This window comes from Anser anser (assembly GCF_964211835.1).
Source record: "Anser anser genome assembly, chromosome: 1".
Classification (NCBI taxonomy): Eukaryota; Metazoa; Chordata; class Aves; order Anseriformes; family Anatidae; genus Anser; species Anser anser.
In genome coordinates, this window is record NC_139720.1 from 47,087,227 (window position 1) to 47,107,656 (window position 20,430).

Consider the following 20,430-nt stretch of genomic DNA (forward strand, 5'->3'; position numbering starts at 1 on the left):
AATTTTTTTTTATCTTACTTGCACAGTCTACAGTACTTTCAAAGACACCGGCTGCTCATTATGAATAATCACACAGTGTTCATGAAAGAAGAGTACACTGAAAATGACAAAATCACCAAGTTATTAATGTGCAAATATTCAATGTAAAGTGAAAATTATTTATATATATAAAAAAAACCACTCTGAAATGTTGTAATGTCATTTGTATAATTTCACAGTTGAGAAAAAAAGAGGGATGTCATCTTACTTTTTATCTTTCTTTTTTGATACTTGCTACACCCAGGATTAATTTTCAAGTAAAATTTAAATCTTCCTTTCAGACAGCTGCTGCTTTCAGACTTAAAAGAAATATTTAAAGAAAACAGTCTGCTTCAAGAGAGTAAGAATATAAACACTGTACAATTAGCTATTAATTACATTGTAAATCTGTTTCTTTAGAAACATGTTTAATTTCTGCTTTTAAAACATATCATTGGATTTACATTAAAATATATTCTACTGTCTTTCAATTTCTGTTCTGACATCCAAAGGTGTCCTTTTCATATGAAAACATATTGATACAGAATCAATGCAATAACATTTTTTGACCTTCTGTGTTTTGGATATGAAAACAGTAACAAAAAGGAAGAAAGCCAGGGAATGTGATAACATCAAATTTAGTAAATTCAAGGAGAGTGACTTTCCACATGATGAACATTTAACCTGCAGAAGACTTGAAAAATAAGAAGCATCTTTGGAACAAGGAATGGCCTTTGAGGTAGGAGTCAGCCTACATGGAGTCAGCTGCTGGAAGCAGGCAGGGAACTTACTGAGGCAGAGAACTGCATACCTGCATTTGGAAGGAATCCCTGCCCTTTCCATTGAAGCAGCTGATAATAATTTACCATATGCAATTAGATGTTTAAATGTAGATACCTGAGTTTATATTGCTTACATGTCCATCTGTACTATATATTAAGGTGTCCACTACTTTAAAACCCAGTCCTCTAAATGATCTCCTGTTTGTGGTATTTCTTAGAGACAAAGTGGAGAAGTTATAAAAGCCCACAAAAGTAATGAATTTTCTAATTTATTCATGTCTTGGAGCTATTTGTTGGCATTTGTTTGCTTGTCTTGGGGTCAGATTTAATGTTTGACAGTATATTTTGATGCACATAGATCTAGGGCTCTGAGATTTCTAGAGGACATTTTATCACTTTCCAGACACAAAAAATACTCACACCTTATCCTGATACAGATCTTTACTTTCCCACCATGCTCCTAAGTGATACCAAAAGAAAAGAAAGGTAGGAAGGGCTGTGATTTGAAAATCATTTAAGCCTCTATAGGGTTTTGAAGGTCTTTGAAATGTGTTCTGAGTTTCATGTAACACCATTTCTTCAAAGCAATGAAAAGCTTAAATTAGTGTTGCTTGAGAACATTTCAAGACTGATTTTTCTGTAAATTAATTTCTTGTGCTATTTTCATTGCTTTTGGTTTGCAGTAATTTAATCAGTCTGTAATCTTCTATCAGTTATCTCACCACCCTATAATGTTCCTTTACAGCTGAATGGAGACCTTGCTTACGCTTCCAAGCTATTGAGGAGACACATTCTGGGTGCTGCTGGTCCCCAGCTTCACGTCTCAGTGTCTGAGAAGCTTAAGAATAATTAAAATAAGTCAGTGTCATCTTTAAACATTCTATTTTTCTCATTATGTGCACTGAATAATACTTACCCTCACAGATTCATTTTAAGTCTTATATTCTGTTGATAGGTTTTTCATGTCTCAGTAGAGATTGTTTTGAAAATTCCTTGGTTAAGACTATATGAAGTATCTTAAAAAAAAGGAAAAAAAATCCTAATTATGTGGGCCCGTTGCACAAAAATAAATAAATAAATAAATAAAATGTTTCTGGCTGTATTTTTTGTTGTTGTTTTTGTTCTTTATGGCAATTTACTGCTGGGTTTTGCCACAAATCCTCTGCAGAATCTATCAATCATCCTGCCATAAAGTAAAAGAATGCTTTACTCCCTTTGTGTGACCCCAGTGCTGTAATATTTTTCTAATTAAGATCACTATAAAATTCATTTTTCCTCTACTTCCTCCTCCACATCCCACTCCCAATTTTCTCTCAGAATATGAAGGCTACCATTTCTGCCTACTATCAGCATAAATCAATTCAGAGCAAATAGCCTAGTGTGATATCTATTAACTTGTCGCCAGGGATAAAATTTATTTAAAACTTAAGAAGTGTTTTGCCATATAAAATGCTACACAGTGCTGCAGTAAATAGTACAGACGTCCCTAATAAAGCACTTTTTTCAGGCACCATTTTTAGAAATACAATCTAGCAATACTAGAAGACTGAATGAAATTCACATACCATGAACATCTTTAGTGATTAGTGTTTTGAGATTAACACTTACTTTTCTGGACAGCTTGCCTTTTATTATGTCAACAAGATTTTCTACTGGTTTACTGTCCCTTCCTATTTTCTAGTGTTCCCAAAGGAGCAAGTTTTTGATAATGTTTCATATAATGACCTAAAAAATAAACAAAGCAGATTGATAGTCCAAATAATTTTCTGATAGAAATCACGGCATGGAACTCAGCTAATTCCATATTTCTTTTATGTAAGTTTTATGGTAATTTGATTTTAGTTCCACGAATATGAATGCATTTGTTAATCAACTCTGGCATGTCCAAAACAGTGTAAGAAATCCTCTCATATATTCTGTGTAGATTTGAAAAACTCCTTTTGGAGGAAAAAAACATTTGATAGGTCTATAAAATAAAGTAGGATAAAATATGCACTACAGCACTTGTTTGGCTAGTCACAGTACTTGTATTTTTCTATTTTCCTGTTTGTTAATATCTAATGAGAAAAAGAAAGAAAAAAAAAAAAGAGAGAGAGAAATCACTAGAAAACAAAACAAATGACAATTAGCTATTTTTTCAGCAGACTAGAAACAAAAAGTAAAAACAGAATTCATCTCCAAATACTTGTATCAATCTTTTTAAGGACAACAAACATAAAGAAAATACTTGGTATTGCATGCAGAAGTTCTCTTTAAAATCCTATTCATTTTATAAAGGAGAAAACATTGCTGTATTTTTCCAGTTCCATGTACCACCCTGTGTTAACTTCTCCTTAGAGATGTGTTGGATAGGTCATTTAGCAATTTTGCATAAATTGGAATGTTTCAGATTTCCCTTATCTAAGTATGATTCATTTAGCCACTAAAACTGCTATTGAAACCCATTTTGCATCATTAGCTGGCATTACTAAATCGTTCAGCATGCTCAGAAAACACAACCATGGGAAAACATATGTTCATGTGAAGCACTTTTGATATGCTGTTATAAAGAGAGTTCCAGTACATAAACCCGTAACTTCTGCCTATAATATGAAATGTGCAACAAGTAGGCCAAGTCTTGGTTATATCTCTGACATAAAAGCAGCAATTTTGGTTTATTTTGCCATGTGGCAATTATGCCGTCTGCAAGTGACCCCTTTAAAACTCCTCTGTAGTCTTCTGCACAAAGTAGAAATGAGCCATTTTTATTGTTTGCTTTCATTTAAAATTTATTTTTGCTTTAAACAATTCCAGTTCATGATTTCTATCCTGGCTGGTGAAAAAGGAGATCTTGGTTTGGTTGTCTTTTGTTCACAGACCCCCAGCCTCACCTTTGTTCAGCAGCCATAGTGCAGTTCTGGGTTAAGAGGGTGCTCCCTACAGCAAGGGGGAGACCAGGCAAGGAGCCTGCCTGCAACTATGGAGAATTTCCCAATTAACAGAGCTGCATATTCCATGGATACATCTCTTATTTTTAAGAGTCAAGTAAAGAAAGAACTATTCTTCCTTATTCTTCATGGTCAAGAAAGGTAAGAACCACCATAATACGTTTTTACAAGCAAGTAGTTGCCATCGGGTTACCACTTTTTAAAAAAAAACCTGCAGCAACCATATTGATTCTTTGCTGCAAAAAAGATACAGGAAAGCCAAAGCTACGTGTGTATGATCAAAGCTCTTTAAAATACAATTTGGAGCTCTTTTCCAGAAATTCAGTCAGTGAAGTGGCATAATTCCTACCTTGCAGGTTTTTCCATGTTAAATCAAAAGACAGAGACTTTCCATGGCACTCCCTGGACCAAAGTGGTGGTCTGGCATATGGTGGCAGATCTGCTCAGGCCGGTCACTGCCCCGTCCAGCCATCCTTTCCAATGTCTTGCTCCTGGCTCTTAATTGTTGTGTCCCTGCTGCTGCACTCATGTCCATGCACTCAGGTAGGCTGGAGAAATTTGATCCAGCTGAAGAATGGAAGATGGAAGATGGAAGAAAATGATCGAGACTGTTTAACTTCCAGCCTGCTTCACTGCCTGCCTGAAGAAAAAGCTATGCCAGCACAGGACTGCAGGGTGAGGAGAGAGGCATGAAACACAGGCAAAAGCCAGCAGCAGGGGCAGTTCCTGCTCGTGCTGGTGTAGCCACCAAAAAGCTATTCAACTCACCGTGTCCACAACACCCTCACCTGTTACCTATTTGATTCTGATCAGTGTGTCTCTAACTGAAGTTCTGTCTCCTTTCTTGTGTTTCTAAGCACAAAATTCCTCAGTGTGTGAAGGCTTAGGCTCCGCTTACCACTAATGCCTGTCTTGCTCTGTGCACAGTGAGAAATGCCAGTACTCACTAGAGCAGGTCAGCAGAGATGGTCCTTCTTCCATTTGGTCACCAGCTATCAATTAGGTCGTAACTGCTGGCAAGGGTTTCTTCACTGGCTTTGTGTACCAGCAAAGCAGTTAAATATAGCAAAACCACTGTTTGCCTTCTTCCCTGAGAGATATCACAAGGACATTTCGAAATTAGCTGAATGATCATTAAATGCCTTTCTGATACAGGGAAAAGATCAATCTTGCTGGTATGTAACATATGCAGGTTGTCAATGAGTTGCCCTTGCAGTGGTAACACGGGAGATATTGACATCTTTAGGGATGCAGTACTTCCCAAAGCCTTTTCCCTTGTGTTATGGGGGTCCTATACAGCAAAAGAGAGCTTGCACTGCTTGGCTTGTTCAGTGTTTTCACATCGGACTCTTCCAGCAAGATTCTGCAAAACAAGTTGTGTGCACTGAGCACCGCTCTAGCAGGGAGCCAAACATCAGTTTAGAAAAATTACCAGCAGAGAGAGCTAATTTCAAGTAGCCATAAGGGCTGAGAAAACACTCAGGAACAGCAGTGTCTGCTCTGCCCAACTCATAGGCACTGCAGAGAGAAACAGGGCTGGAACTGGGGTACTTGGGGCCAGGAGCAAGCTGTTCCCAGAAACACTTCTGAGGGCTAAGATAACCTGTCTTGTGTCTGGCCCTGCAGCACCAAAGCTAGGCTCAGATGACCCGTGGCTGATGAAAACTAGAGTGCTATTTTACCTAATCTGTGAGTCATCAAAACAATCTCATTCCCTGACTCCTGGTGAGGATAGCTCCAAGACAAAGCAGCTTCTGGTATGCATGCCGTGTTTGCTGGAGACTATCACCTCTCAGTAAGGGCACAGAAAAAGATGAGAGGTTTTAAAAAATATTGAAATGCCACCACTGTACAAACCTCCATAAAGCAAACTGAAAGGTTTTCTCCTTTCTAACAGCACAGCAGACTCTTAGTACAGCTGCTTAGGAGCTATTTTTGTATCATATCGCTCAAAACCACTGCGTCTCGCTGCAGAGAGGGGTGTTGGGCGCTAGGATGAAAGGGAAACAGTGATGCTGTGTCTGAGGAGTCATTTTAAAAGCTCCATGAATTTAGTGCAGCTCCACAGAGGAAGGGAGTATTGCGAGCTGACAGAATACTCTCTGCCATTAATTAAAGCCTGTTTACTTAGGGATCGTATCTTAATGCAAAGAAAGAGAATTATTTTTAGAGAGATTTCACCTTTATTACCGTTGAATGAAATTAACGTTAGTTGAATGGCTCACTTGGAAACATAAAAAGCAAAAGCATCTTAGAGTGCCAATTACAAGCATAAGGTCTGGAATGGCTCTCACCAGCAAGCAGCAGCCACCGGTCCTCATGAAATGACTCCACAATGCCCCCTCTCTCTCACTCTTGTTGTTGAATTTTTTTGGCTTATGATTCTTCAAAACAGCTCATTTTGTTGCAGACAGAAGCAAGCACAACCCACTGTCCAAGCTGACCGAAAGCTATGGAAGTTCATGCCAGCATGGCTACAACCCCAAACCTGCCCCTTTGGGTGAAATCATTATACAATATTTATTCAGAGATGTTTGCCCAGTTTCAGAGTGTATGTTTTGATGAGCTGGAGAAGCACCTTTCTGTGCTGACACCAGTCAGTCCAGGGACAGCTTTGATATTTGCATGTCTTCCATCCAGCAAAAGGATTTTACAAACAGTAACCTTGAAGGAAGTTGGCTTTCAGCCATGAATAGAAAAAAGTAAATGTTACATGTCAGCTGAGAATTCTATATAGAATTTGGAGGTGGAATGGATTTTGTTTTAATAGAAAGTAAACTTGGGAGAATCAAAATTTTTCTGTCATATTTCAATTTCCTACATGCAAAATTCAAATGAAACTGATTGGCTTAGGTTGGATTGATCCATGCAGAACTAATTTAGTTTGCTAAATAGAATTAAAATATCTTGTCTCAGGACAGTTCAACATTAATCTTTCCTTGAGCTGCCATGGTGCTTCAATGGAGCTACAGTTTATTCTCAGAGAGACAGGTACCTAACAGTCTGCATGCCTCATGGTCTGGTCCACACAGTTTTTAAATGAGACCAAACAAAATAAAGCCATTGCTTTGCTGAGTCTCACTTTGCTATATCACTTTTGGCTAAACCTGAAAATATATTGAAAATTTGGATGAAAATTTAGAAACCTGCCTGCCTAGAAAGCTAAGAGTCTGTTTGTACCAGGGACTGCAGGGTGGGGAAAAAGATCACACAAGGTCCTCCACATGTGGAGTGAACCTCCCAGCTCTTTGGAAATGAACGGCCTCTGTTGCCCACAGTTCTGTCCCATGGCCACCAGCCATGCTCTGCGGGCAGGGAGGCCAGGAGCGCATCCCCTCCCATGGGTACGTCTGTAGGACCAGAATGGCAACTCATAAACGACACCTCAGGTTCCTCCAGGTGCACCAGGAAAACAAATGCAAGGTCCGTTGCCTCGAGTTTTACATTGCAACAGTTCTGTGCAGAAATCATCCCCCATGATTGCCAAAGGTGTGATTTTATTGCTCTGAAAGCTCTGAATTGTGCCGTTCAAGAATAAAGGCAGCAGCTCTCCCTTCATAACATCTTTGCACGGCTGGATACCTTGTCATTGAATACTTTCCCCTCAGTTTTTTTTTTTTTTTTCTTCCCAGCACAGTTTCAAAATTGATCCCTGTTCTTTCAATAAGCTCAGGACTGTGAAGGGTTCAGCAGTAGATGTAACAACTGGTTTTCACCACTGCAAATGCAAGTGTGGAACAGTACACACTTAGAAGTAGTCTTTCAACATTTTATTTTTCACAGAAGGGCTATTTCTTTTCAGGACACTAATGAGAAGAAGCCTGTATAGGGAAAAATAATAATAAATAAAATAAAATAAAATAAAATAAAATAAAATAAAATAAAATAAAAATAATAAAATAAAATAAAATAAAATAAAATAAAATAAAATAAAATAAAATAAATAAAATAAAATAAAATAAAATAAAATAAAATAAAATAAAATAAAATAAAATAATAAAAAATAAAATGGCATACACAGGTGTCAAAGAAATTGCTGAACAATTATAAGAGTCCCTTTAGTGATGACATATTATTCTGTCCTGCTGGTGGAGCTGAGCCAATTTGTCCCAGTTGCTCCCTCTTTAGACACCCTTCTCCTGGGGACACTGGGAGGGGTGTTCCTCTGGGAGATGCTGGATGCAGCTGAGCGCTGGGAGGTGAAACCTTACATCTGATCTTTCAATCAGTCTTCTATCACAGGATTTTAACAACACTTAGCGTCTTTTGGGGGAAGTCAAGATTTTCTGAAAATCTCTGGTTACCAGCACTTTCATTATTCCGGTGATAACTTTGAATCTATGCATGCGCGTGCACACACACACACATGGATATTGTTCTCAAGATAAGAGGCTTAGAGATTAGCAGTTGCCTTCTTTGCTTATGGTAGAGCTGAAGAGGAAAGACAAATACATAATGCAGCAAATCCCCAAGCAACAAAGTCGGTGGAGGACACCGATTTATACCAGACAAGGACTAAAAGTGCAGGGCTCCAGCTCTCCCTGCTGAGGGGGAAGATGCTTTATTTGTTTTCTGCGATCATTCCTGTAGGCTATGTGGATCATTAGAAATGAACTAATTATACAGGATGTTTTAAAGGTATTTTATTTAACTAGTGACGTACTTTTAATGTAATCAATGCCATGTGACAGGCCATACATTACACTAGTTGGAATTAGGTATTCAGTGTGAATCAAGAAATGACATTTCCTTTGCCTAGCACTTCTGTTTACTAGCATCCCACTATAGGTGCCTTTTCTAACTTCCACAGTGTAGTAACTTTCTAAATTTTGTTGAGGGATTCTTTACCCAGGTAGATTTCAAAGTTAATATTTAATAGGAGCTTGTGCCCCAGTTTCAAAATAAATTTATTCTATATGCTCCTAAGCCTCACCAAAAGTCAGTCATAAGCTTTTAAGTGCTTATTGTGTAGAAAAGCAGGTGTAGATTTATCTGAATATTTTATCTACTGCCCAATGAAAAATGAATATTAGCATTGAACAAATTACCATGTTAACATTATAGTCACCTTATTATTTTTACAGCTTTGTCTGGTCACAGCTTAATGTTCTGTGTAAGTTCAGCTTCATCTGCATTTATTGATTCAAAGTCTTATTTAAAAAGAACTCATTAATAAATATATTTTGCTGTCATTCTCACTTATTCACTGCATTCACAAGACAGAATTAATTTTACCCAAAGCAAAATTCAAAAATAAAGCTAAGAATAATGACAAACCTCAGTATGATAACACTCCTTTTGGGTTATAAACTTCAAATCATGATTACCCATTGATGACTGCAAAGGTATTCTATATTTTAAGCACTTATATTTATGGGCTTCTACAGGCTGTAAAATGACTGTGCTATAAATAGTGCCTTTCTGTAGGAGCATATTGGCAGACAGCTCAGTGGGCATGATCCTGGTTTCTCCTGTGTAAATACTGTGTTTTATCCTGATGTGATTGACATCTCTGTGCTGATGTTTTCACTTCTAAACTTATTTCACTGTTTTCACTGCTTTATCCCTTACTTCAAGCCTGCTTTAATTTGCCTTCTAATTATTTTCGATAATACGTAAACTGGGGAAATGGGATCTCTTGCTTTACCTGTACCTGAGTCTGCAGAAATCCCTCCTGCCCAGGCCTGAGAAAGCAGGGATGCCATTAGACAGGAGAAGTTATGTCAAGAGGAGGAGGGCAGGATCTGTCTTGTTTTAATGCATCACCTCAGACACCTCAGACCCCATCCGATATGCAGGCAGTCATCCTACAAGGATTAACTGTTGTTTGAAATATTACCTCCCAGTCAAGATATCTGTGTGCAGGTCCAGACAAAGTTCTCCACCTCTTCCGAGGAAGAAGAGTGGATGAGCACCTGAGAGACATGGGATTTTTCAGAGTCTGAGTGGCTTAAAAGCTGTGGATGTTCAATGCACAAGTGCCTTGACCCTGTCCCTCATCCAACGCCCCCCCCACCCTTTTCAGATTCTCATATGCGGCCCTTGAAATCACACAGCTTAAGGAAAAAATGGTGTGTTTGATAATGAATTGGTAACATCTTCCCCAAGCTGTCATATCAAGCCTGAATGAGCCAATATACTCCAGAGAGGAGCTAGGGTGCCCTGCGTGTTCTGACTGCTCTCTCTGTTTCAGGGCAAAGAGAATAAACCTGGCTGCTCTGTGACTGCCTGGGTGAAGATGAAATATTAGAATTTTGTTTCAGTTTTTGCTGAGACTACTACTAAGGGAACAAAAAATATTGGAAAAGGGGACTCAGGGGAATGGGAACAGAAGTGAGGGAAGGTGTCTGAAACCTGCATTCACATCTTTGTTCTGGACCAGACTGCATGAGAAGCATTCTCTTTTTCTTTTAATTATTCAGTAGTCACTGAACCAAAGGGAAACAGTGAATATAAATATTATTGACTAGGATGTGGGAGATTCTATCCTGACCTTTGACTGAACCAAACAAGCTTTGTATCTCTCTAAAAACAAATACATCACCTTCAGTGAAGGAAACCCCAGGCCTGCTGGAATCTCAGGGAAAACAAACTATCTGCTTAGCCTTTCCTTGCATGTCTTTCCTTGCACCTCAGCAACTATCCTTTCTGGAGAGAGACTAATGGACTTGGGACATCTTTAGTTTGGCCCATTGTGTCCCATTCTGTGTGCTTAGAGGGTCAGGGTTGGACTGCAAACTTCATCCTGACACAGACACAGACACAGACACACACACATGCATTTTGCAATGAAAAAGTGCTATATGAAAAGATTCTTGACCAGATCTAATACCCACAGTCTTGTCAGCTGTGGGGACACTCTCAGGAGGGGCTGGAGTGGATTTTTCTCACCCCTGCTGAATTCTTACTGACAAACAGCACCCTTTTCCCACAGTCAGAACAGCCTAGGAGAAGGGAAAGTAAGAAAAATCTGACTGATGGGTTTTCTGCACAATTTACACCTTCTGTAAAGTGTAGATACCCAAAGGCAAATGCAACAGGAGTAAATAACTCTGACAGCACTGGAGGGGGCAACTGGGCAGTGGTGGCCATGTCATGATGCCCATCATGTATCCCTTGTCTGTTGAAGAGCTCCTCTGTCTCCAGCAATTTCAGGAGTGGTTTCCAAAGGGTTTTATTGTTGCTATATTACCCTGGTGCTACAAGCTGAATGCAGGGAGCAGAAAGGCAGTTGACTGCTGCCCAAAGTATTGATAAAATATTTCATTTGTACCCTGTGATAAACATAAAAACCAGTCAGACTGCCCAGCAACAATTTCTTCCCAACATTTCTGTTGTTGCAGAAGGTAGACATGACAAGACTGAATACCTGCTTGGCTCATCCAGTGCTGCATCCTGCCTCGAATGTTCAGCAGCTTGGAGGGTGCCAACGAGGGGCAGGAACCCTACACCAGGTGCTAGGTGCCAAAGTACACTGCAGTTATGATAGATAAGAATACCACTACTTTAACACACAACATTTTGTACTCTGCTGAAGTAAAACAGCTGGAAACCCAATCTATTACATAATTTTACCAGGTAAAACATTTCTATTTCATTTCTATAACTATAGAAGCAACCAAAAGTGAATGTGCTAGAGTGTGAAATATTTATCTTCTGTTGCATGCAAGAAATCAAAATGTCAGGTGCTGTGAAGGATCATAACAGGCTCAGAGAGAGAGAATGGCCCTCCACTATGGTTCTCTGTAACCAGAGAAAGATGACTGCCATACAGAGCTAACACATTTTATCATTAAACAGCATCTTTCAAATGCCAAACTTATTTAGTGATCTTATAGTTCCATGTTATCTCTTACAAAAAATGTGAAAAAGTAATATGCTTTTTATAGATTAATCCTCATAATTCTACACAACATACATGCAGAGATAACTCTCACTCACTTTGTCTTCTCATTATCTAAACAGACATGCCTTTCCTTAACTCATCAACAGAGGTCATCACACAAATGCCCTTGTGGAATATTCATTAATCAAACAACTAATTTGAAATGGATCTTCAAAGCATTATTCATTCCCCATCATTCTTCATACATCAATTTAAATGCTTTATGTGTATAATGATTAGGTTGATGTTTAATTAATTGTGAAAATGTGAATTAAAGCTAAATTACAAGACAAATTATTCCACAGCACACAAAAATCTTAGTTCTCTACTGTTAAGTTTAGAAATCTCAGAGTTTCCAAAAACACCTTTATCTGTCAGCTTTGCACTGTGAGATTATAGCAGATCAGTTGGCTACATTGTTTAATACCAGTTATAGCCTCAGTGCCACTAATTTACTTCGTCCAATTGCATAATAAATGTGAATACAAATACACATCACCCATTTATAATTAAGGATAAATAGGATATCTGCTGTTTGAAAGGCACTCAAAGGCTCAGAACAGTGGGAGATACACTAGAGATGTCCTACTTCATTTTGGGATTTACCTAATCTCATAAAGCCATTAGATCTAATAATTAACTTCTCAAAGATCACCAAAGGTAATCCACCATCTACAGAGTATGAAGTAGGCAATATATTGAGATACGTCTCAGGCACAGCAAAAGTTAGTTGCTTTTACGACAGAGTAGCATCCAAATCGCAGCACAATAATTACATCTATCCTATTTACAAACCAGTGGATCTACTTTTCAACTGGATAAACCATTATTTATGTTCTTTGCTACGGGTTTTCACACATTGTTGCTCTTGCAGAATGGATTCAGCTTTGAAATGCCAGGAGGGCATTTCAGAAATGGATGGCTGATCCCAGTACAGTGCAGCCCAAAGTACTTTGGTATGCTTTGTGCTGAAATACATGAAGTAACAATACACTAAACTGATTCAAAACAAGAACTTCTTAAAAGTACATGTGAAAAAATAGTCAAATATATTTATGCAACAAGAACAAATAAAAAATCTCTGTTTCATTATAACTTAAATAGAAAGAGGCTATATATAGCCAAAGTAGCGGATAACATGGTGCATGATTAAAAAAATAACAATTATGACAAGTGAGGAACACATCTAATTTTTATTACAAACATAAATATAACTCCTAAAAAAATTATTTTCCTCTGGTTATTTAATGGAAATAGGACAAGAAAGGCCACTCAGATTAAAAAATAAATAAAAAAAATGTCCACTCACAAAATGAATATTGCAAAAGCTGTGCAGAAGTATTTATATTGAATTCAAACAAAAAACAGGACAGGGAATGTATTTTACAGGATGGGAGGATAGCAATTGGTCCCAGTGTGGCAAGACAATAAGCATGGGCATTTGTTAGTGCTGAGATGAGCTTTTCTTGGGTAGAGTTCACATATGCTCCAGCAATAAGATCTAAAACTACATCCTTTAAACCTATCCATATTCAGTATTGTACCAAAGCATGAACTACAGTTTCATTACGTGCTTAAATGTGTTGTATTATATATATATATATTCTATAATATATATGCATTCATCATTGAATGGACAAGGCCTGAAGGATAAACAGTAGTATTTGAACAGAGCAACTCAGAATGAGTTTTTTTTTGTTTTTTTTTTTTTTTTCAAAAGTCTGCATGAGGTAGTCTGAGGCACCTCCTAATCTGTACGGCTCAGTAATGAGAAATGTTGAATCTCTACAGCTCTCACTGACTCGGATCAGATGTACATCCAATAATTGACCAATTCTCTAAGACTTACTTTCTGTAAGCAACTGAGAAAAAATGCCAACTTTTACAAAACACTGCTATTTCACCAGCAAATCCTTGAGTGTGCAGACCTGGGCCACCAAAGCAGTATGAATATTAAGGACACTGACTAGGTGTCAGAATGAAATTTCAGATCAAATTAATGTCAGAATATAAGGAGGAAAAAGCCAAATATTCAAGCAACATTTCATTAATTTTCCTGTTTGGGGAAAGTTCAGTAGAGGTTTTTAGATGAACCAAGAGTTTTTAATTTGCTCAGCTGTCTTGAATAACAAGTACCTTGTTTTTCCTTTCCTTTTTTTTTTTTTCTTTTTTTTTCTTTTTTTCTCTTTTTTTCCCCTCTTCAGCTTGGATAATAGCTTTATGGTCTACAAGCCACACATACTAAGAAGAAGCAATGTCCAAATTCCACTTCAGCACATTGCAGCCCTTAGCAACTGATAAAGCAACATTAATAAACCTGGTCTATTCCAAGTCAAAGCAGATATCATTCAGAGGACGTAAAGTACAGCAAAAGGGATTGAAGTGCATGTCTAGTTTGCAGTGATTTATTTATGAAATTCCTAGGGGACATAGCTACACAAAGGTCTCAAAGCTGTGGTCTGTGGTAAATAGTATGTCATAATATATTTAACAAATGATAATTCAAACCACAGAAAACTACACAGGGAAAGGTTCAGAAAATGTTTCCTGGCGGGGAAGTTACCGAACACTTGGTTTTAACAGTTTTATTATAGCTTAGGGGTAAAGACACTGTTGACTCTACAAATAAATAATTCTTCATCTCAACAACCGAGATTGTTCGAAAACTACAAATTTGAGGTCAAGATGTAGAAGTTTCCATGAAAACAACCTTGTGAATCTTCAGGCACTAATGAAGGAGGTTTCACACTTGGCAATAAGCTTTTAGAGGTTATACAGAACCAATAACTATAACAATAAAATATGAACAAAAGGAAATTGATTTAGCATCACAGGAAACCTCAGGTGGTATATCATCTCAGAATTAATCACAGAAAAATAAAGGGAAATATTGTACAGAACTCCTTTACAGTGTCTAGTGTCTGTTTGTGGTTGTAAACGACCCGTGCAACAGTGATCCGATGATTTTTCTTGGAAAGTCATTCCCTAATCTAGTATTGCTGCTAGGATTGGTATTTACAAGCAGTCAGCCAGAATTTTCCAGCCCCCTGGTGCTCTATTCCCTCAGAGCCCAGTAAGGTCATTATTGCCCTTTTTTACTGCTATAAACAATTGTTTCCTCCCCTAGATGCTTGGATACGCCAAGTACTATGGGGAAAATACCATTATCAACACTCATCTGCATCTTTTATCATCTATTCAGCCAGTGCATTTATTTTGTCCAGCTGCATGCTGCGTGTTACCACTGACTTACTCCTCACCACACTGCTGTCAGCCTGCAGCCCACTTCCTGTGAATTTAGCTGCATTGCCTTTCAGTTTCCAATGCTACTTTGTATAGGATATGTACTTACAGGATATATGTTCTCATGGATCCACTTAATTTCTGTTTTTACAAACACCTGAATAATGAATATTGGAAAAAATTAACAGGAATTAAGCTGGGTGTTGGCTGGCATATCCTACTGCTCTAGGAAAAGCTTTAGGCTGGAATGTGTGCCATGTTCTGCCTGTGACAAGGTGTTTTACCTCTGTTTTCAGTCCAAAAGCTGAAAGAAATGATCTGTGTGAAGAAACCTCGGTGAGTCTGCCCTTGGTTATTGCAAAAGCCCTTTGCCAAAGTCCATTAGGGATGTGCTCTAGCTGGGTTCTGACTTTCCTTCTGTTATTGCTGTTTTCTTTCCTCTATTATTTCCAGTGGTATTTTCTGTTAAAGAAGAAAGAAACACTAAAGCTATACACAGTCTCATTAAGCCTGGATACAAAGTTCATCATATACAATGATGAGGACTGTGCATAAATGTCATTCTTCACATGCAAGTGAGATATTTAGAAATCCCAGCTATATCTCTGCCTGGCTCCCAGGAGATCATCCTATAAGTTGTCATATTCACATTAATTAATTCAGGGCTTGTATCTTTTATCATAGACTTTTTTTTTCTTCTTTTTTCTTTTTTAAGGAAAGGCTACTGGATGGTCACAATGAAAAGGGCAAAAGCCACATAGATAGAGTCTTCTGAAAGGTCAAGCCGTTAAGAATTTGCTTAGATCTTTCATTGTGTCTGCACTTTTGTTACTGATATCCAAAAGCTGAGTCCTAAAGCTGAGCAGGATAGTCAACTCTTCCAGTCCCAGCGGACTCTGTGTCAGCCTCCATTCATCTGCATTGTGTAACTTGGCTCCACTCAAGGTTCTCACTGAAATTACCTCCTCTGTTTGTCATCACAGCTTTTTCACTCTGTGTAAACAATTCAAAATGTCAGAAGCTATTAAGACACCCTTTAAAACATTGCATCCTTGGAATCCTTGACTACAGTGACAGACTGAAGGAAAATGCAGATTTAACAACATATTATCAAAAACCTCAAAGTGATTACAGTGAGGTAAAGGGTACACTTACCACCAGTCCTCCAGCTATCTTGATTGTCTCCTCTGAGACCTTTCCTCATGTTTTTTATTGATTTAATAGTAAGATGTTTCAGAACATCTATATTCCTGCTCTGCACAGATTATTGTTGAGTAAAGATAACCATCATAAATAAATAAATAAATAAAATACCAGTTTATTCTCATTTGCCCCTTGAAAAATACCTGCTCAGTCAAGAGAAAAATCAGGAGCAAGATACGGTTAAATGAAACTCTTTTAGAAGAAGATGTTTTTACCAGCAAGTAAAATAGCCTGTTCAGTAAGCTTTTACTGTTCAGATCTGTTAGAAGTGGTCTTGCCTGCAGATTTGTATTTTCTCCTGTATCTCCAGGAAGATAATTCCTGCTGATGACTTGTAGAGCTTCCAATTCCTACCTTTTATTTTTTTTTAGCAAGCAGTAGAGAGAAACACCTTTAACAGCTTAAAGCTTCAGTTCCCTTACTAGCACTATTATTTGTCTTCAAAATATATTTTCCATCACCCATCCAACATCATTTCCCAATATTGGTACAATACAAAAGCAAAGCCTGTGGTTTAGCAGTACGTCACATTCCTTCCACTTAAAATACCAGAAAGTATTATCTTTAAAGAATGCCACTATGGAAAATGTGCAATTAGTCAACAAAGTAATTATTTGCAAGGACCTTCATTCCCGAATTAGAGGAAAGTATTCTCTCTCTCTCTTTCTCTCTCTTTTTAAGATAAATAAATTACACAGGGAAGAAATACATGAAAAAGAACTCTGTATTTTGCTTAATTAAAAGCAGTAAATACTCCTGAAATCACTAGATTTAATTTGACCCATTCACGTTATTTTTTTAAAAAGGTGATGGGAATATTAGTAGCTTTTGGTAGCATGATGACAGAGATTTGGGGGTACTTACAATCATAATTTACCCAAGTTAGCATGAATATTGCTTTCGTACCCTAATCACTGCTGGTTTTCCTTCCAAAATAGCCTTCAACAAATTTAGCTTTGATTTATACTCTGAAAACAGTGTGAGACATGAATCATCTCCAGGTTAATCATGCAGTTTCTGCGATCTCTCATTTTCCTTTGGATCAATGGAACATGAAGGTCTCTGGATCTTGAAGGCATCTCAGGGCAGCCTACATCTGATGACTTCCAGAGCTGTAAGTGCAGTACCAAGGCAGCAGTGTTTCCAGTCTGTGGAGAGCAGACCAGTGGTGGTGCACCTATGGGCCATTTGTGGCTGCTGTGTAGAAACTTCTAAGCCCTCTGAAATTCTGTCATTAAAAACTTTTGGGGAAAAAAAGGTTTCACAGAGTCATAGAATTATAGAATCGTAGAATCACAGGATCACAGAATGGTTTGTGTTGGAAGGGACCTTAAGGATCACCTAGTTCCAACCCCCTGCCATGAGCAGGGACACCTCCCACCAGACCAGGTTGCCCAAAGCCCCATCCAGCCTGGCCTTGAGCACTTCCAGGGATGGGACATCCACAGCTTCTCTGGGCAACATGTTCCAGGGCCTCACCACCCTCTGAGTGAAGAATTTCCTCCCAGTATCTAACATAAACCTAACCTCTTTTAGTTTAAAGCCATTATACTTGTCCTATTACTGTACTCCTGACAAGAAGTCCCTTCCCTGTAGACCCTCTTTAGGTACTGGAAGGCCACTGTAAGGTCTCCCCAGGGCCTTCTTTTCTCCAGGCTGAACAACCTCAACTCCCTCATCCTGTCTTCGTAGGAGAGGTACTCCAGCCCCTTAACCATCTTTGTGGCCCTCCTCAGGACTTGTGTTAATACTTCCATGGGTTCCCAGGTTCTTTGATATACTGGGAGGAATTGCAATGGTCCTTGAGCCAACAGCATTCCCAAGTGCACCTATCAGTTAGATTTATGACTGTTGCACTTCAGGAATGTTAGTTCCCGAGCTGATCATCTCCAAGGCTCACCCTGAAAACACCAACCAAAGCAGACATCACACACCCTTTGCATCACTGCCAGGGACTGATCTTTCCATTGTAAATGGTTAATGCACTTCCCCTGCAATGTGAGGCAGCCTGATAGTCATCTGGAGATAAAAGGATAAAACTGTGACAAATGTGTGGTCTTAAATACTCTAGGGTCAAAACTGGCTGTGAACATACATGAACCCACAGAAAATGCTTGTATCAGCACGTGATTTTGTTTTTAGCTGCCATAGGGTAAGAAATTGTACTGGTTGATGATACTGTGATGCTGGCCTAATGGTATCAGTGCTTGGATTTACAGTTTTGTGAGATAAAAAGATTATACCCTTATCAGATAGAGTTATAGCAATTAAAAAACTGCCGTCAAGTGGAAGTCTAGAACAATACAAGCAATACACATAAGCGAAACCTGGTGACATTCTGTTTTGTGGACCTTACACCAATTGGGAATGCACAAGGGAGAATCACTGGTGTCAACACCTTGAAAGAGTCGCTGCTCTGCTGGCCAACACCCAACCACACAGTAAACCAGCCTGGGGTTGAACTGGTTGAAAACAAAACAAAACAAGATGAAACAAAACAAATAAATGAAAAATAAATAAATTAATAATAATAATAATAAAGGAAGTGAAGAGGAAGAGAAAGCTGTGGGGCCTTTTGCTTCAACTCACAGAGCTGCCATATGCAAGCAGCTGAGTTGGCACTGCTGGATAGGAGAACACTCCCTTTGTAGGGCATTAGCCTGTTTTGTTAGCAAAGATTTTGCATCATGGTTCCACAAGCTGAGATGCTGTCTTGTCCCTATCATCATTTTGATCCTTTATGTAGATACATTGCTAGTCTCTTGCCAGATATACACCAATTTCCATTCCGTGCAATGTCCCTCCCCACCCTTGAACCTCAAAACAGCACACATTTCAAGTTTTTTAGCACTATACAAACAGGTTTTCATCACCATATCATATTTCACAGCTCTCTGGATGTTTTGCAAATGGACAATACTCCTTCCTATACATTTTTCCTCTAATGTCCAAGTCCAGCCTCAAGTACCTGAATATGTGTCATAAAAATCTTAGAATGCCAGTCAGCAAAAACAGTACATAGTTTCAGGCAATAGCTGCCCTTCTTTTACTTGCATCTTGTAGTCTAACCACAGTTTCACTTATCAAAATCACTTCTACTACAGGGATGCAGAACACAGGTAATATCCTTGAATCCTCCTGCTCTGTGTGCCTTATCTTGCTGGGGTGACTTTCATCAGTTTCAGTGCACTTCTCCCTTGGATTTGGCTTTGGATGAAAAGCTCTCTTTGCAGACCAGAGGCATCACCTCCAAATTGCTAATTATGAGAACATGGACAAACTGCAACAACAACAACTACAAAACACCGTAAAATAACAACGAAAAAGGTGTTATGTTTATTTTTCCTGTCTTCCCACAGTAGATAACTAACTGTTGCCTATATAAATCAAGTGGTCCTAAGTTATGTTGCCAGCTTTCATGTTTAGAACTAATGCATATTTTTGCCTGTAAGTTAAAAGATTAAACAGTCAAACAAGACAAAGGACAGCAGGCCACCCAAACATAATGGCTAGCATTAATAGAAAGGCAACTGAAGTCTCAGTATCCCACGGGTACCAAAAGTTTTTTTGTTTAAAGTACATGTCTCCCACAGCTTCTATTAAACTTAGTGAGAATTGTGGGGTCTTAAAACTTCATATTTTGGAGACTGAAATCACAAGTTTTCTGCAGTGCTGAAAACTTCACCTCATATATGAAAACTACAGGCAAAATGTTGGATCGCTCAGCAGGCAATAGGATCAGATGTAACTTACCAAATACAGATGATGTCTCCTTCTAGCACAGTCCACAAACTTCTTCAGTCCTCAGACACTAGCGATGCCAGAAAGTCCATGAAAGGGAGTCCTCTGTAGCCTCAAGACTCTCTAAATTTAGAGAATATGTTTTTGTTGGGTTCAGAAAAGCACTTTTGGTGGAAGTACTTCAAGATTTTGAAATCAGCAGACACTGCAGATAGTCACTGCTAAGGAGGTTTGTGGTGATGACAGGTAAAGTTAGGAGCTATAGGGAGAACCTAGAGACTCCCATCTGTTTTTCCTGCAATTAAGGGATAAGAATGGATTTTTTTTTTCCTGTGGAGTGAGTCAGCAACTGTCTGAAACACTTGGAGAAGTCATCTGAACCTTGCTGCTCTTTGCCATAAATTTTGGCCCACTCACAAGGATGAGTAATACTACAAATAAATGAATAAATAAATAAAACCCAGAAAATCATTCCCTTTGTCTCGTGTTGGGTCTTGAAAGAGCTATCTTCCTGAGGGTCTCTTTTATTGAATCTTAAGGCATTTAAAGATTTTGGTGTCACTCATTGAAACTGTGAAGAGTTCAATTACAACATATACACCCAGATGTTGACTCAAGTCTTTGTTTCTGA

At 38.4% G+C, this 20,430-nt stretch overlaps 1 protein-coding gene across 8 annotated transcripts in view; it reads right to left on the reverse strand.

The window, feature by feature from the left end:
* Positions 1-284: 284 nt before the first annotated feature.
* LOC310902974 (uncharacterized protein) overlaps positions 285-20,430 on the reverse strand; it is a 145,592-nt gene continuing 125,446 nt past the window's right edge. For 7 of the 8 annotated variants that reach the window (XR_014587176.1, XR_014587177.1, XR_014587178.1 and 4 more), the window contains 5 exons: positions 19,812-19,922; positions 4,077-4,294; positions 2,409-2,525; positions 1,717-1,816; positions 285-1,638 (listed from right to left, as the gene is read on the reverse strand). The gene's annotated coding sequence lies outside the window, so the exon portion shown is untranslated. Of the gene's footprint in view, positions 1,639-1,716; positions 1,817-2,408; positions 2,526-4,076; positions 4,818-19,811; positions 19,923-20,430 lie in introns of all 8 variants that reach the window. The other variant, XM_083845428.1, reaches the window with a different exon arrangement.